General features: G+C 40.5%; 1 protein-coding gene across 5 annotated transcripts in view; it reads right to left on the bottom strand.

Annotated features, from left to right (window-relative positions):
* MECOM (MDS1 and EVI1 complex locus) overlaps positions 1–19,204 on the bottom strand; it is a 343,190-nt gene that overhangs the window by 223,572 nt on the left and 100,414 nt on the right. Inside the window, exon 1 of one of the 5 annotated variants that reach the window (XM_065674622.1) lies at positions 18,151–18,217. The exons of the other annotated variants lie outside the window; for them this stretch is intronic. The gene's annotated coding sequence lies outside the window, so the exon portion shown is untranslated. Of the gene's footprint in view, positions 1–18,150; positions 18,218–19,204 lie in introns of those variants that run through there. 5 annotated transcript variants of the gene reach the window in all.

Here is a 19,204-nt window from a genome sequence, read left to right as displayed (position 1 = left end):
TGCAAGCCTTCAGTTCAGAACAGGTGGGGAAAATACAATTTTATGCCAGACTCCTGCATTCTCTGTAGATATTGTCTTGCTTTTCGTCTCCTTCCTCGGAAGTTTGCTCATGTGGGGTTACAGACAAGGGAGAATTGAATGTTATTATTTTAAAGTATTTCTATGATTTTTAGGGTATTTCTCTGACTGAAACAGTGTCTCACGGGGTTTGGATGAGGGAAGCTTCTTCCTCTGTCTAGGAATTAAATATCCATTCCCCCTAAAACAGCATTATATCTTGAAAGAAAAGGTTTCTGGTTTGTCTCTTGATAGTATATTTGCTAGCACAGAGACAATATAAATACTATTTCTCAAGCATGCGCCTTGCTTGAAATAGCCTAAACCTACTTAACTACTTAATCCTGCACCTTTTGAAGCTTCTGTCAGAAATACATAGTTTGTTAAATTGTTTGAATACATACCACTAAGAATGATGCAGCTACAGGTCCCATGCAGGGCAGACCTCTGCAGGCCAGGCATGGTGTGGGCACAAAGGTCTCGGGCAGCAGGAGCTGCAGGGGCTACAAGCAAGATGAATGAGGTACCCCAGGAAGTCAACAGCAAGTCCACAGCAGCAGGCAATGCATCATGTGATGAACAGGCTGGGTACTTTATTTCCTCATACAACGAGAATGCAGCACACAACCTGATAGGTGACATGGACAACTTGAGCATCTCCTTAAAATTCAAGCCTGGATAAATGCATCCAAAAGGGATGGGGGTGTGATACACCCAAAGACCCTATACTTGGAGCTACAGTTAAAAATGAAAATCAAACTTTCCTAACAGCAACAGCTTCATGCTTTCGGTATAAGTGCCTGCAACATGCTTAATTGAAGCATATTGTTGGGCTTGTGATGAAAGAATATAACGCAACTTCACACAACACTTAGTTTCCACCAACAAGGTTTCTTCAGAGATGCTAACACTGATTTAAGTTTAATCCCAGCATCAGGCCTTGTTAGTTAAAAGAATTTTTTTTTCACTCTAGACTAAGCTTTCCCTTCTGTACAATTTGGTGTCAGCATTTCAGCAAGAATAAAATAATCCAACCTCTGCAGTTCCCCCATATGAGAGCTATTTAGGGATATCTGTGCAAGGAAATTCTTGATACACATATTATAGATGCAAGTCTGAAAAAATATATCTACCTGTGCATGTATGTGATTTTGAACATATACATGTGTAGGAACATATTTATTGGTACAAGTACATGACTGGTTTTGATGTTTCTGTGAATAAGCAGATAAAATACAAAATTTCAGGCACAGCCCCGAAAGCACTTATGAACTACATTTGCGTACGGGACATCAAAGGTCAATTTCCCTAATTATTTGGTGATATTTTGACTGGAAACTCAACAGAACTGAGCCATGATGTAATTTTCAAACTCATACTAAGATCTGGGCAATGAGAGGGTTTTATCAGGACTCACTTGCCAGCTGACCCTCTAAGCAGCCTTAGGCAACACACAACAGACTGGCCCACTCTTCCTGCAAGGGAAGACCTGCAGATCCTGCTGGACATAAGAGGCAGTGAGGAACACCCCTAAGACTCACAGAGGCACAAGTTGCTAAGAAAAACCCAGTTCCCCTATTGTGAGCCATTCCCCACTGACCAGATCCTCAGATTCAACAGAGGTGATGCCCTATGGCAATGGAGAAGCACATAAACCATCCTCAGACCCAGACACCTCTTTCCCACCATGGTGTTGCTGCTGGGCTGCAGGACAGCACTCCCAGTTAGACTAAGCCAATCCCTCCCAGCTCAGGAAAGATGCATTTTCCTCAAAGACTCCAACCCTTCTCCAAGTCACAACCCATCATCATCATCTCTTAAAACAAATTCTCAGAGTAAGAAGTTGCGTTCCATGTTCTTTGCCAAAATAAATATAAGATCAAGTTAGAAACCCTCCAAAATAGGGTTGGTAATGCAAATATTGACACAGCAAAGAGGAGAGAGTGCTGGAGCATGGCTGGACAGACAGTCTGAATATGAAATATTTCACAAAAAATGTCATCTTTATTTAGTGGGTGATGAAATCAGTGACTATTTTAAAAGATTTATAGTTTCTGTGGCCCAGACACTTATGCCACCAAGTTATATAATGGGAATGTGAAGGAAAGGCAGTTTTCATAAGTTATGTTTGGGATTACTGCTGTAAGCTCTCTATATGCAGGACTCCTGCTGATTTCCAGAATTTTTTTGCAGAAACAAAAATTCTAGGAACAGGTAATTAAGCGATATTCCCCCCTCAATTCTACAAAATGGTTTTATACAATTTTGGAAGCTAATGTGAGACATGAATGCATAGTCGCCACAGGCCTCCTCAGCAAAACCAGCCATCATAGCATCTGAGACACATTCAGAGTGCAGAATACAACGGACGTGTCAAGAAAAAGCAAAGTTAAAAAATGACACTTGTTTGTAGATCAAATGGCACATACAGCTTGGCAGAGGACCTGGGACAAAACATACCACCTGTAAGTCCATGGCCTTCCTGTTTGGTTGATGAGAAATTCTACAGGCAAAATGACTGCTCAAGTGTTGCATTGCCTTGTTGGCTTCCATGTGGATCACCAATCCAACATGACTTTCTTTTCCTTTCATGATAAATAAACACTGTTTAGAAGAAGGGCATCTTGAAGTAGAAGGGGTTTGCTTCTCAATAGCTCCTTTCCCCAGGCAACCAAACATATCAGGCAAACAGGGTGCAAAACAGACTTGGTGACATTTTCTAATAGGAGTGACACTCGTTCTGCACTCCTCAACAATCAGTCAAGGCTTAGGGCTAAGGACAATCAGGACCAAACCCTAAAGGCATTTGGGTTTTCAAAGACACATCTAATTACTGCTTCTCAGCAGCTCACAAAAGCTGCTGTGGTGTTTCCAGGTGGTTAGCATCTGCCAGCAGCTCTGCTTGGGCTGTGAGGGCATGATGCAGTGTCATCTGTATCCCATCTAATTGGCATTCATCCCTCAGAGAGCTTCCCATCTATGCACCTGCCGTAACCCAGCAATGCCAATAGGAAAGCTGGGTCTGACACCAAACCATTACACCTTCCCTAAAAGTTCAGATGTGGGCTTATTTAAATATTAACTTACATTGCTAAAAATAAACCATTTTATTTATATTTTTAATGAACAGTTATTCTATTAAGCTGAAAAAGTTGATGTGAACTGAACAAGAAGCAACTTCCATGCAAACTGCTAAGTTACCAATTAGCTCCTTAAAACGACTGAAAGTCACAGCCCTCAATGCACAGAGGCAGTTAATTAATTAACATTAGATGTGATTAATAATGAGTCTTGTTTAATAGTAAATATCTGCCTGCAATGCCTGCATGTCAGAACAAAAAGCCTTCAGAGAGCAGGCAACTATATTTATCCTGACTGTGTTTGGGATTTTAACATGTTTTGTGCAGGCTGACAAATGGCCTATTAATTATCTAATGTTGTCTGACAACAACAGCTTGATAAAGATGTATGTTTTTGAATTGTTGGATGAAAACTGCTGGAGAAGAGCCCCACAGGGGCCTTGCTGTCCTAAAACTGGGCTCCAAGCCATGACAACAAGCAAGACAAAGCCCTATCTCCTGCCACAGCCTTCGGAGATAAAATATGTCTTGGCATTAGGGACATTTTCAGAAAACTGCTTCTGCAATATCTGATTAGGAAAAGGAGTATGTCTTTACTAAATTGGGGTTAAGGCATAATCAATATCATATATGGAGTGTCTGGCCTATTCTGCATAAACACAGGCACTTCATATTATTAAGGAGTCTATAATGCAGAGGAAGCATATGGCAGGACATTGCAGCTCTCTCTATTCTTTTTATTTAGAACTTTATCTTCCAACCTGTTTGACAGCTGCTCCTAAGTGGTTTCACAGTGCCAAATTATTTTTATGATTGTTTGATGTTTTATTCTCCCATTTCAGTTAATGAGATAGGATCCCACAATGGTCATAATTCAGAGCTGTCAGAACTAAAAAGCATGCTTGTGGCAAGATAGCCTGATGGTAAATAAGGCTAAAAGCTATGGATAATAAAAACTCTCTTATCCAAGTCTCCTCTGTATTCAAAACTTGGTTTGGATCCTTCTTTCCTTTGTGCTCACTCGTACTGTGACTTTTTGCTTTTGGACAGGTAAACTATCAATCTTCGGGTATGTCACCCTTTTAATTCTGTTCAACCTTTCCTTGTAATGAAATGTGTAGGATACATAGGAAACGTTGAAATGTCTAAAGATATTGAGTGCTATATTATAATTAAAGGGCTTGAGTCCTGTTTATTGAGCCAAGGGAATAATTTGTCATATATGCTTAGAAGAAACTGTTCAACAAATGACCTTTAAGAGTCCCAGGAAATGCCTTATATCTGGTGTCCCCCGGGATTTTAACAAAAATTTCCAAAAAGTTCCCATTTCAAAGCCTAACTTTTGAGAAGGGAACTGCTTTTTCTCTTTTATTCTTATGTACTTTATATGCGGAGAATGTAAAGAGAGAGGTAATAAGTAGTCTTGTGTGTTAAACCACAAGACTGAGAACTTGGGCTTTTTGTTCTTATTGCTGCCAAAGAGTTTCTGCATGACCTTGCCATTTTGTTGCTGATTATCTCAGTTTCTCTAGTTAAGAAATATCTGTAAAATACAGTACCCTCATCTTGGAGGAGTCTTCCACAGATTTTTCAGGAATGCACCAAGCAATTGGCTCAGATGCTACAACACCTCTAACTTGTGACCAGCCACCTGATAAAAGCAAGAGCCTATTTACCTTCAGAATTGCAAAAACTGTGGCTTAGAAAAACATCAAGCATAAACTGTTTGAAGAAGTTGCAGCAATTGCACTAGTCCACTTATACATGATTAAATACAAAGACAAGTTTCCATTATCTGAAGAGCAACAGCAGACATGCAACAGAAAGGAGAAGGGAGATGCAGGTATCTTTCTCAGGTGGTGGTAACAGGGGAGACAGGACAGGACACAAACTCTTCAGGCCTTTCCTCCAGAAACCTGCACCTCCAAGTTAGCTACTGGGTGAGCTTAAATCAGCAACTGGAAATTGTAGGAAACCTTCTAACACCCACCAAAAAAAACAAACCCTAATCTCCCCATGTGACAGCAAGGCACCTCTAATGAGCTCTCTTCAGAATTAATAAGCTATATCACCTGCATGTATACATTTCTTATTTCCTACCACATTTTCTTTCTTTCCTTAACAAGAAATCACAGAAATTACTGTAAAGCAACCAAAATATAAGGCACAGTTAATAACCAGTTAAATAAAGTTAATAATAACCAGTTAAACCCCAAAATAAAACAAACAAATGAAAGCAAGAGGACTTTGTTTTTTCCATAGAAACAATTCCCCAGAGGCACTGAATGACCCTTGGATACATCCATCAGCAATCTGCACAACATGGCTAACAGCTGGGTTCAGCAGGCAACACAAGAAAATGAGATCTGGGACTCCAGATTCAAGCACTGGATAACCCTATACAATCTCCAGCAAGGGTCAGCACCAGCTCCTTCACAGGAGGGTGCAATGGTTTCAGGGGGAAGTTGCAGTTATGGAACAACATATATTCTACAGGAGATAGCACTCAAAGCCCTAATATATAAATCTTTGAAGCAATTCTGGGGGTTTGGGTGTTTAGGGTTTTGTTAAAAATGTATTTTAAGTTAATTCTTTAGGTGTTTTTAATACACGTCCCATAATAAACAAGACACCTGGATAAACCTCATCTTCGGTATTCCACTGCGTAGGTCTCACACGCAGTTAGTTTGTGACTGGAGCACAGCAAATCAACATCGCTGAAACTTTTACATCTCACATTTTGAAGACTTAATGTGGAAAAATGGGCATAATACTGTAGGGGGTTGCATACATCAAAATCCAAACACAAGAAAGCTGATTCAGCAGTTGCCTTGGTAGGTTATATGCAAAGGGTGTAAGAAATATTACCCTCTGCATCGTTTGCCCAGACTACAGCTAACAAAAGCTGTTGTAACTGTCAGATCAGATCCTCCAAACCTGCCAAAAAATGGTGGGAGCAAGTCCAGGAAAGGAGCATGTAGAAGCAGATGAAAGCCAGTTGTGCTCTACTGCCCACACCAGCTCTGGATTGCACTTGTGCCAAAGCACCACTTTGGGCAGAGACACCTCAACCACATTAGCCTCAGGGAAGGAGCAGGGACAGGAACACAGTGCCATGCCTCCACTGCCCCAGAGAAGCACTGGAGATAACCAGCACAGGCAGCCCTGGGGCAGCATGGGGCTGGCAGAGCACCGGTAGATCCCTCCCAGCATTGGAAGGGAAAAAATATTCCATTATTTTCACATTCCTGAGGTCACAGGCTTATTGTGCTAGACAATTATCACTATTCAGATTTTGACATTTATCGAGTAGCAGAACTCAGTAGTCCCTTGGCTACAGGGGCCTCAACCAGGGCTTGATTCAAAGGATCCAAGTCAACAAGACTCTGTAAACTTTCCATCTGGGTCCACAGCAGTTTCCCTGACCGCTTTAGTCTCCAGTTCAGTACAAAGTACTGAATATTGATTTGGGATATGGGGGAAAGGAAGGGAAGAAGAGGGAAATCTCAATGTGGACAGCATAAGGAAATTTGATAAGGCTTTGCAAAGTTCAGGTACTCCTTTTTTCAGTCACAAAGAAAGAAAATTGATGATGCCACAAGTTTAATGCTAATTGATTTATTACCTGCCTAAGCAAATCCTGGGCAATGCAATGGCAGGCTTAGACTTAAAGCAAATGATTTACAAGATAATGTTTGACTCTGGGAAAGGGTAATCAGATCCAGATACAATGGATGATAGGATAATTGAGAAGAAATAAAAGAGGATAAATTGCCATGTGCTAATGAGCTTACAGGCCCTAATGGGGAGGACATCAGTTTTAACACTCAGGTTATGAGCTAGGAGCAAGTTGGTTTTTTTTTTTCTTCAACAGCTAAAGATGTAGTGCTGAAACAAACCAAGATTAATGGTGTCCCACTCACTTACTTAGCCATTCTTTACACCTTCAACAGCTTCCTGCATTAAATGTACAGTTGGTTAGCCATGTTTATCCAAAGCAGCTCACCTCAGTTGGAAGCCATATTACCTGTTTCTAGGTTAAAGGCACATCTGTTGTTTGGGGATGAAATGACTCAAAACAGCTTTCTCCTCCTCCTTGCAGCACTGGCCGCCTGATGAGTCTGCAATGTCTTTGTGGGTCTCTTAAGGATCATAGGAATATTCTCAAGCCTTTATACAGTCTCACTGCACTCAGGTTTTGAAGCAGTTGCCAGAGCAATGCTGTCTCACATCATGATTCATTTTTATATCTTTCTCTCCCTCCATCCCACATCACCACCTAGAACCAGGGACACTTTATTGGTATTTCTGATTACTGCTGTAGCCATCTAAATTTTTCAGCAGGATGGGGGTCTCTCCAGCCCTGATGTAGAAATGCACTATATGAATGGTGCTAGCCACAGAGTAATAAAAAGACAGTGCTGTGTGCTGTTATTGGTAAGGAATACAGAAATGAAGCACTTCCTTAGAGACCAAGCCCATATTCCAGTGCAAGGCTTCCAACAAATGAAGTTTAATATGATGAATTGTGGTACAGTTCCAGAATGAATACAACTCTCAAAAATGCAGGTCCACTGAAGCTTTTAAGTTATAATACACACATGTCCAAGACTCAATTTTAAAGAGAAAGATTCCTAGTTAATATGCACAGAAGCAGCTATAACCCTCCTGAGTTAAGATACAAGAAGCCTCTTCCTTTCCTTTAATGCCTTTTAATTAGTGTCTGCATGTCTAATTACAAATCCTGCACAACCTCAGTGAGGGCAGCAACTCTGGGTGCTCCTTTCTTACACAGGAGGAGGATGATAGCAGGAACTCATATGGTCCCCACCAGACCCACCAGCCATACCAAGGAGCAACACCCCCGTGAGCAAGCTTGTGGGCAGGGGGAGCAAAGAAGGACAGTCTGCCCACACCAGGAAAATATATGCTCTAAAAGGCACTCCAAAAAGCAATGCCTGTTAAATCAATTTGTGAGTTTTCATTGTCCTGGCCCAGATTTTACCATTCACTTTAGAATTAGAAGCATGGATCATAAAAGCACAAATTAGTAAACATGGAAGTTTGATGTTGGCACTGCTCATGAAAGCAGGAAAGGAAAACTTTTGTTTTTCAGTGAATTAAAATCGAAAGCTTAGATCATGAAAGCTTTGAAATGTAGGTGCATCTGGCACTGGATGCAACTATAATGGTGCCTGTTCCTTTGTAAGGAGAGATGCAGTAGCAAACCGGCTCAAGCACTTCTGCCGGAAACCAGGAACAGGCTTGTATCGGAGATCATCCCTTTCTTCCCCATTTTATCAAGTATCCCCCTTGAGTTAAGCTATTGCCACACTGAAAACAGACTGATTTAATGTTAAAGTAAACAAGACTTTCCTGGTTCCTTCCACCAAAAAGTCTCTGGTCTAGTTGTAAAACTAAAAAGAAAAACTAAAAAGAAAATATTTATTAAATGTCTTAACATATTACAAGTCTTAACAGATTACCATGTTTATTCAGGAAAACCAGCCTGAAGCGGCAAACTTGAAATGACTGCAATTAGCACAAGAATTGTTCTACTTGAAGCAACTTGCCTTTTCTGTTTGAAAGGAACACACAATGTGAGCTTGACATTCTGGTATCAGGCACTTACTGTACAAGCAAACAGGATATGCTAGGTGTGACTCAAGTAATTGCCTCTATTCACTCTTACAGATAAAATACGCATTTAATAAGCTGGGGGGAAAAAAAGTTGACTGAATATTGAAGAGATTGCTTGTCTGTTCATAGCCATTGATGGTGGTTTTAATTTTATCTACTAACTTTGCAGCTGTGAGACAGACCCACAGCAAATCCAGCCCCACTTTTACAGCTATGGGAGTCTTTCCATTGACGTCAGTGGAAGTTGCATTAAATCCCAGTGACTTGTGTATGCAAACTCTCTTCCTTCTGCTAAGCCATCTAACCCTCATCCTCTAACAAAATTAGTTTTAGGCACAAAATTAATTGAGATCTTCACCTTTTTGAGCTGCTACATTCAAGTCTCTGGTTGCCCATTCACACTTCAGCCCAGCACTCAAAACATGTCCAGCATCAAGCATATTTCTTCACTCAGCATTTGGAGCATCCCATACCACTCTTCACACCCAGCAGATCTAAAGTACATTGCAAGGAGCCTGAACTTTGCAGCATACCAACCTCACTTGAAACTCAGCAATGCTCCATGGTGTCAGTCCCGCTCCCTCCCATGACACGTTGCCTCTCCCTTCACTGCTGTCCACTGCTACCCTCAACACTTGTTCTTACATCACGGCCCATATGGGAGAGCAACAACTAGCTCTTTTAGCATAGCAGAGGCACAGGCACAGAGCTGAATGTCAAATATGCATGTGCAGTTTCTGTTAGAGATGCAGTATCTGTGCCTCACATTGCCTGACCACACTTACATTCAACATGAAGAGACAGACAGGGAGACTTACAGGGAATTGCCATGCTTTGCACAAACCTTTTTGAATGGCAGACCAAAATGGCAGTGCATCAGGAAGCCTTTATTAAAGCAGAACTTCCTTTGCAATAACAAAAACCAAAAAAAAAAACCCACCTGCATCCCAAATCCTTTAGGAAAAGGGGACTCCAGCACACCCCTTAGCTCCTGCAGGGAGAGCTGGTCAGAGGTAGAGAAGCACTGAGCCACCAGCACATTTCATACCCACACAAGAAGCAGCTGGGGCCCTCATTCATCAGCATGGCAATACTGAAGACACAGCAGATCCTTTTTAAGTGCTGTCATACAAATGCTCTTGGCCTTGTACTTCATCTCACCTACATTATGTCTTGAGGTATCCTTTTCCTTAAACATTTTTTATGGTATAGAGGTATTTTGGGCTTTGCTGTTTTGGTTTTACTTCTCATTTTAACACTATTTCCCATTGCAACCAATTCCTCAGCCTACAACCATCATGTCGGTGTCAAGGATACACACATTCAGTAGGAAATGTGTATCATCTTTCTTGTCTGTAACAGACATTTTTTGCCAATGCAAACCTTCTATTTATTCACAACCTTTCTTCCAAGTCCTTCAGAAACACTGTCTGCCTCCCTGGCACATGCAACAGGGGTGTAACATCCTTACATCCATCAAGTACTGAGGGTGTATTTTGAGAAAATCCACATCCCACAGCCAGCACTGTGTTGTCTCATGGCAAGGGATGGAAGCATGCTACATGGCTTCTCCTCACACAGTTCAGGGCAGCATCCCTTCATACAACACCTGCAAGTGTCTGGAGAAAACTTCTCTGCTACAGGAGAGCATTAAAACACCTTGCAGCTTGTAGCAGCACAGGACAGCTGCCATCTACAGAGCTGTGGCAGGAAATATTTTATTCCCCCTCAGCCGTGCCAATGTTTCCAGAGTGCCTTGGCTCTGTAAAAGCAGACTTTTTGACCCTGCATTTGGCACATGTACAAGAAGGAGAAACAAAAAGCTCATATGTGGGGTCAGTGCAGCCCTGCTCACACTCTCATCTCAATCTGATGTGACCAGCACCTGCCCTGGCTGCATACAGGTATGGGTGAGCATAGCTGGGTATACACAGAAGCCCAGAAGGAAGCCCCAGTACCCACAGCACAAAGACAGATCGCTTACATGGACAAAACATGTCAGCCAGCCTCAACATGAAACAGGCATAGGCACCTGGGAAGCTGCCAGCTCAAGTCTCCTCTGACAGGGCTTGAACATCAAGCACCAGCAGCCCAGAGGCATCCTTGGTCAACATGCTGGAAGACAGATTGGGAAACCTGTATCAACATCTCTATTTCATCAGCTTTCCCATGGGAGCAGGTAGTTTCCAACTCAGGTGTTTTTGAAAACTGCTTCTTACATGCTTGGTTCCTCAGTTTCTCACCTGTGTAAGCGGATAACATTTATTGCCCTTTTCTATCCCAATTCATCCCTTCAGATCAGACCATGCATATTTCAAGGCAACAAGTACCCTGTGTGCAGAGCAACTGGTACAACTCGCCCTGATTTCATGGCAGTCATACAACAGTAACAACAGGCTTAGGAGAAATGACAAAAAGGTAATCTTTCCTTCTCACCTAGATTCTTTGTTTTATACTGATCTTGCTAGCTCTCCAGATCTAGGATTAGCTACTAGAAAATTTATAATACATAGACTTTAAACTCAGCTGATTCCACTTTGGACTTCTTTAGTAAACATCTAAAACCCAGATGTAAAATATGGTTCTAAAACTTTTCTGAGGGTGGAAAGCAGAGAAAAAAAAATTCATTAGAGGTGTTAGCTCACATGTCAGTGATTTCAGGTTCATGCCATTATAAATAACTGAGACACAATGTTTTGAGAGTCAGAATGGAAACATCATCTCAGCCCTAACACTGGGCGCAGAGACACCGCTACTGGGCTACAGTCCCATTGCTTCTGCCAGGAGATAAAGCTCAGAAAGGAGAAATGCACAAGGGGGGAAAAAAATATATAGTAGTATATGGCATGGATAAACCATACACAGATATTGGTAATTTCAAATAGGTACTTCTCAGAGGAGCTGTACTGCACACCTCTGACCTTTAACTGGAGTGCTCAAACATTGCATGTAATGATGACTACCAATGAAAGTCCTATGCTGTGCTTGGCTGCACTTTCTATATGAGTGCCAGCAGTAAGATAAATGATAAACTGGTTCACTGGAGTACTAGTGGTTTGGGGGCTATTGATTTTTGGTCCATTCTCTTTAAAAGTGAGATCTAAAAAGTTGACAGAGGGTCATTAATTTCATCATATACTTGTCGACTCATCCATAACCAATCCGGGGGCTGAGTGTGCTTGTCACTCTCTGTTTGCACTTTATTTGTTTAGGTTTTCTTTGTGATTCTACATTATTCCCTGTTATTTCAGCTTTGTGTTTGGTTTACTGCTGTTATTTCTTTTTTCCTCTGAACGAGCTCCTTGCTTTGGACTTCTATTGCAAAGGACTCTCTGGACAAATACATATTTATAAGTAAATTGCGAGGCTTCATTATCAAGTCTGTGCCAAGAGAGGAAGTCACCTGTTTAGTGGTATTCATTTTAAAAGAAAGAAAATGCTGTAAAATTCAACAATCTTAATTGCGCACTCTGAAGGATTTTGATTGAATAAACACTTGCTGATGACTTCAGGGTCTTGTTTGAAAGAAACATTAGGGAAAGAGTTGGGGAATTTTTCCCTTATGAAGTTCCATAGGTGCATGACAATGTTCTCAGGTGATAAGGAAAAGGCTGAATTCAAATAAATGTGTGACCATAATTAGTAAAGTTCCCCTTCTTGTGGTTCCTATTAAGCCCCTCTTTGCAATGAATTAAGAAAATCTTTTACCAACTCTTACTAAAAATCCTATTTACTGGCATATCTTAGCTTTTAGTAGTTAGAATATACAGAGATTTCTCCATAATTATTAGTATAACAACCAGATACAAATATTTAAGACCAGACAAGTATTTTATACATCTAGCGGATAAATATCCATAGGAGAAATTAATTCCTGTACAAGAACTGCATACAGTACGCAGTTTTTACAAACTTAAGTTGGTTAAATGTATTTCTAGGTAATAGTGCCATCCATCTCCCAGCACCAAGCTCATCTGCACTGTCTTTCATTGGGAACCTAACAGAAAAAGGTATGTAGAAAGTAAAAGAAAGTATTGTTAAGTACTACAGACAATGGCAGAAAAATCCAACATTAATAATATCACAAGCTGCCAGTAAATCTTTTTTTTTTTTTATAGGTAAAGAAATACATTTCTACTTTGAAGTGTGCTTTTATATACCCTTGAGTGCCCAACTAGCTAAACTACCAAGGGAGCTCTACATGATTTAGAAGTTAATCCTTCAAATGGCTAACAATTGAATGCCTCAGCTGTTTGTAGTTTCCTACCACTGGCTAATTTCATTTTTGTTTCATGTGTTTGGTGGCAAGCTTTCATTGTTCAGAGCTCTGACACCAATGTTGTAAACGTAGTTAATTTAGTTAAAATAAGGCTGGAAACATTCATGCCATGTTCAGCTTGTTATGACTAGACTTGGGAGAAGTTGGGGAAAATATGTCTGAAGAACAAACAGGAATAGAAAAAAAATTGAGAAAATAAAAAGAGAAAGCAGCAAAGGAGATGATCCAAATTTGCCAAACTCATGAGCATCAAGGAGCCTTTTAATGGAGAAAATGAAAAAAAAAAAAAAAAAAAAAGAAGAGAAAAAACCTCAGCATTTAAGCTCACTGTTTTGAGGGCCAAGAAACCTAACGTGCTGAAATATTGAATCATCAACTGCTTTAACAGTGGATCTAGCCTTCTGAGCCTACCATTATTAGTCCCTTTCTCTCCTGCTAACAGCAAAAAGCTCATCAATCCCCCCTTTTCCTAACTCTGTTTTGTGTATATGGCACTTAATGAGTTCAGAAGGCCCATAAATGCTCAAAAATATTATTTACAGCAATTGACGCACAGTTCCTTACTGCCCATGCTGTCACAGATTGACGCAAGATGTTTTTCAGTCAAGCACTTTAAGCAAGGACCCAACATCACCAAATGGGACTCACCTAAATGGCACAACCCCTTCCCACCCCCCTTCCAAAAAAAATCACAATAATAAAGTCAAGACTTCTTGCTGAGTTGGCATAAACGGCTGTATCTGTTCAGCTAGTGACCCCTTCTCCTATTCGCATCACCAAATATACAATGCAATATAGGCTGAACCTCATCTTGAATGCAATCAGCTCCCATCAGTGGAGTCATTTTTCCCATGAAAGTCCCAGCTTTCCATGGGATGCTGGGAAACCGCACACACAGGGCTTGTGCCCGGGCTGCAGATGGTGCCTTGCACTGAATGCTCAGCAGCTCTTGCATGTCCTTGCTGCTGTTCCCAACATGAGCAAGCAGTTTCTTAAAATCCTAATTATAATCTTGATTAATAGATACTATAACACTGCTCCGGTTTGCCTGTAATTATATTTGACACAGATAAAAATCAGCAGTTTAACATGCTGGAATAGGATTCATAGGATTTCATAGGATTATAGACATATACATTTTTATTAAAGCTCTATTGGTTTCTCTTTAGCATTCATCAAACCTCTCCCTTTATACAGAGATAAATATATCTTTTTTTCCAGAAAGTCATTAATTTTGGAGTTTGAGAAAAATGAAATAGACAAAGTGGGTAATTTTTCACACTTAGAACAATTTCCCTATGATATTATGACTTTTTCTTGCACTGCTCTGGGAGATTAATATGGCTGTTATTTTCTCCACTAATTGGCTTTACAGATAGCCATGGGAGATAGCACCTAATAAAGCCAAACAAGAGAGAAAAATGTTAACAACACTAAGCTGTCCCATAACAAGAGGATCTATTAATTAAGCAACAATATTCTATTAGGGAAGATTATTTTTTTTTAACAGATTTTTTTTAAATAGGTGAAGTATGCACTAAAAAACAAAAGTGGATTACACGTGGTTGTCCTGTTTCCTAAAGCACTCCAGCTCTTCACTTGAACAGCTCCCACAGGCTGCCCATGCGAACACTAGCTGCCAGCACAAGAGAAATCACCATTTTCTTTCCAACTCAACAAGTCCTCCTCCAGCACATTGGCCTCCATCAAGGTTTTTATATGCAAGCACAGGCTGGATTAATAACTTCTCCTGATCACCCCCTTTTCATATTACAGCACAGTATTGGAGACTGCCTCAACATTCCAGTCTGAAGGCACATAACACAGGGCGCAATTATTGTTAAGCACCCCAGAAATTAAGAGTTTCCTAGCTTGCTACTAGGCACATATGGGTCACACTTGGTCCCAGGGCCTTTTAGGAGCTCTGATAGCAGGAAAGCAGGATTGCTACAGCATCCACTAAAGAATTAGCCTTGCAATCCTTACTGGCATAGAAACAACCTGTTTCTCTATCCATATTGGAATGCAGAAATATTCTTCATGTGATGCCCAAATATTCTCCATGTGACGCCCAGAGCCCAGCTCACTCTCTGTCCTCCACACTGTAGGCACAAAGCAGCATCTGAAATTTTCTGGCATTCAGGGTCATTTTATGCTGCTGCTAAACCAAGTTGCACAAGTCAGTTTTATTCTAACATGAACAAGACTTTTGTCTTACTAATGGATCTCTGAGAAGTCATGACACACAGTAGAGGCTATTTTTTCTACATATTTTACTAATTATTGGACTGTTGGGGTATATGTAAAACGCTATCAATAGTCCTGTCAACCTCTTTCCAGCACTGGTGTTTTATCCTTCTCACCAGAATCAGACTTCGCCAAATAGCAAGAAGACCTTGCAGAGAGCCTCCCACTGAAGGTGAAGTCATCCATCTAAACACCATCTGTGATTTGGCTTTTTACCCGGGCAGACCAGCCCCAGAACAGAGGCAGTGATCAGCAGCTTCCAAGAAATTTGCTTGTATAAACGTCTCACACAAGTACCTGGATCCTAGGAAACTACTCTGTTCATGGTTAATCTGAAATGATCCTAAAAAGCCATGTGAAAAATCCAATTGGCATATATAATATGCAAATATGCCATTCCCCTCAGTGAAATTAATTTATTGCTAATTTTAAAAGCTTTAGCTGTTTTACAATGCAATCAGCATTAGAAACAGATTTGATAACAAACATACCCATTTCGAACCTACAGAGCTATTTGGTTAGTGCAACCACATATACATGCAGTGCAGACAGAACACAATCACAGCATCTAAGATCTCTGCTATCAGATCAGAGATGGGTGCTCATAAACCATAGGGAGTTTTGCATCTAAAATTAAAAAAATAAAATAAAAAGCATCACATTCTCATCACAGGCCTGTCTCTTGAATCCAATTATTTAAGTCTGCAAAGCATGGAGAAAACAAGCTACACCAGAGTTCTTACTAAACCAGGCAGCAACATGTATTTGTGATAACAGATCAACAGTTAAAAGTATGACCCTGTTGTACCTTACTGACAACACCCAAATATTGTACTGGAGCACTGCCTCATTAGCAGCTCCAAGAGAGAAATATCTCCTACTAAGCCCCTGCCACCAGTAATTCCTGCAGCACAGACATCTCTTCCCCATGCACCAACCAAGCTAAAACATGGCTTGAGCCATGCTTTAATCAGAAAGAAGGTGATGCGTCTCCAATTCTTCAGCAACCTCTTTTGGAGAGCAGATGACCTCTAGATTCCTCAGGATGTAATTTCCTCCACAACAAGTCAGCCAACGATCTCATTTCACTGATATTTTGATAGAGGCACAAATTACACACCATTTACTGAGGGCACACTGAGACTTACTTTGCATGACACCAAGCACCCACAAATATTTTGACACAGGATACTCCATTTTAGAGCAGTATGGTTGGGAGCTTTTCTAAATATTTTTCAACCTAAAACCATTATGCCAATATATTAAACCAGCGCTTTGAAAATAAAGCGCCTCTGGATTACTACCAAGAAGTGACTGTTTCTGATATCCCTTATATCAAGGCAGGACAGTTAAACCAACACTTCACACATTTCGCTGAAAATCCTACACAGAGCCCTACACAAGATATAAATCCTCAACATGGTATTTAAGAGAGACATTAAGGAACATCTCACTTAGACACGTTTTCGCTTGAAACTCTGAGCAGCTGGTACTTCATTTCAATCCAACTCCTGCCTGGTCTTAAGGTTCTCCACCATAAAGAATACAAGCATAGGTACAAAGAGCATCCTTGCAGACAATGCTTTTGGGACCAAAGCCATTATTCTCCACTAAGTTAGACAACATCTGAAGTGTCCCACAGGTACATTTTGTATATAAAAGTATTATTAATACTTTAGGGGCCAAGATGGAGCAATTTAAGCTCCCATTGCAGTAATCTCTGAGGAAGTTTGCATTCTGAAATACAGGAATAGACTTGTGTATTTGTTCTTCACACTATTACTTGTCTTCCTAACCAAAATTTCCACCATTTAAACAGATAATCAGGGACCAATTCTGAACTGCTACTGAAGGGAACAAAGTGAAAATAACCAGCAAGTGTATATTAAGCAATGAACTTGTAGCCTGAAACTGTTCATTTCCATCAAATGAGAAAGGCTTAGATGTTTGTAGAGTACAGGAAAACTCCAAGTATCCAGAATAGATCAAAGAATTTGGTGTTTAAGCACACAGTTTTTGACCTAATGAATTGTTCTATAGGTGCTTTGGTATAATACACTCTTGAAGGTCACCTTAAGAAAACACTGCTTACCATTACAAGGGCACAATTCCCACTAATCCTACTCCGCATATTAAGTGTGCCACTCCAATAATAGTGAAGATGATTCATTTTTCACCAGACCTGGAAACTCAGCACTGGTAGCAGTGTGGTGCCCATAGAGCTTTCCATGAATCTTTCTCAAGTACATACCCTTCTTGAAACTTACAGTGCATGAATTGAAGACATTAAATTGAAACACAGGCTCTCCTCTACAGTCAAAGCAACTCAGTTTAAGAAACTGCATTTGGGTTCATTATAAGATCCACACATTTTTAAGTGAAGAAAATGTAAAGAAAAGAAATTTTAATAATTTTGAAAACGTTTCCTTTAGAAATTTAAGAAAAGCTGAGAAGCTTGCCATCAGAGCTTCAACATGCCTATGTTGCAACAAGGACTCATTTCAGAGCAGCACCAAACATACAGAAAACAGCATAAGCTCAGGCTGTAAGAGGCCAGTTAGCATTTTAATATTAAAAGAAAACGGGAATGGCTTCTATTTTCACAAATGCATAAAATGTGGAAGGAGAAGCTGAAAGATTATGACTGTACTAAAGTTACAAAATTACATAAACCAAACCTAGAAAAAGTTTACAACTTTTGCACAGCAATTTAGCTTAAGCATTTAGACTAAATAAAATTAACAGAATAACCTACCACCCTGAGAGGCAAAGAAGGGGCTTTAACTTCTACACAGCACCACCAGACACTAACCAAGAGCTCCTAAGCACCCACAGTCAATTTTATACCTGCTTTCCGCAGCTGAATCCAATGAGTTGCGTAACTTGAACACCTGTAAACTCCAATGGCAATGAGCAGGTTGAGCCCCCATACACCAGGCAGGGGATACAGTCCAGGCTGCACCAAAATTTAATGTCCAGGTATTTAAGCTCTATGTTTATAAATTTATATATATATATAAAAATTTTATAGTAAGATCACCAATGCTTAAAAAAAAAAAACCAACAAACCAGCCTCAGAGCAAGACCAAAAGAAACACACACATGCAGCCCAAACCGTGCTCATATACTATCTTACAAGAAGCCCATTTCTGAAATTTAATCAACCTGTGTCCTTCTGCAGGTGGCTGTGAGCAGGTTAATCAGTATTGCTCAGAGTACCCCTCCAGCATAACCCATCCTGGCAAGGGATGATCATAGCTACCTGGTGCCTGCCTGGGGAAATGTCACCTCCATTAGAGTACTGGCCAAGAATCAAGGAATTGAAGGTTCCTCTTATCCAAATTAGAGTGGTGCCAGCCCCTTGGCTGGTCACTCCTCCAGCTGTCAGAGCTGCTAACGCTTCAAATGTCACTGGAAGTGACTCTTCTCGCTGCTTCAAAGGAGCAGATAATTAACTTAATTTTTTAAGCTTATGGTGGAAAGCCATTCCCATAAAGTTGAGAAAGTGAAAATTTGTTTTAGTATCAGATACTTCTCTCCTTGAAGCAGCACCTGTTGTATTCAGTGGGACAAATCGTTTGTCTCCTGGAAATAAGAGGGATAATTTTGATATCTCACAGCATTTGAACCTCCACTCTGCCATGAGCTTCAGCAGGGCTTGTTTCCTGCTGACCAGCGGAGCTGAGGAAAGCAGCAGCCCCCATGTTTCTTCTTGGGACTTCAGCCCTAACACAAACCAGTGGTAGCTGCTTGTGCAACCAGCAGGGAGCAGTGATTTCCTAATTAGAAAAAATCCTGCACTTTTTATTGCAAATGTATATCTAGGAAGTAAAAATGTGCAAATTAATATCACAAATATCAGAATACTGGACACAGAGGCATTGTTACTGTACTTAAGGCT

Source organism: Lathamus discolor, chromosome 3 (genome assembly GCF_037157495.1).
Source record: "Lathamus discolor isolate bLatDis1 chromosome 3, bLatDis1.hap1, whole genome shotgun sequence".
Taxonomy (NCBI): domain Eukaryota; kingdom Metazoa; phylum Chordata; class Aves; order Psittaciformes; family Psittacidae; genus Lathamus; species Lathamus discolor.
The sequence above is the reverse complement of the archived record's forward strand: the minus strand, read 5'-3'. Positions and strand labels throughout refer to the sequence as shown.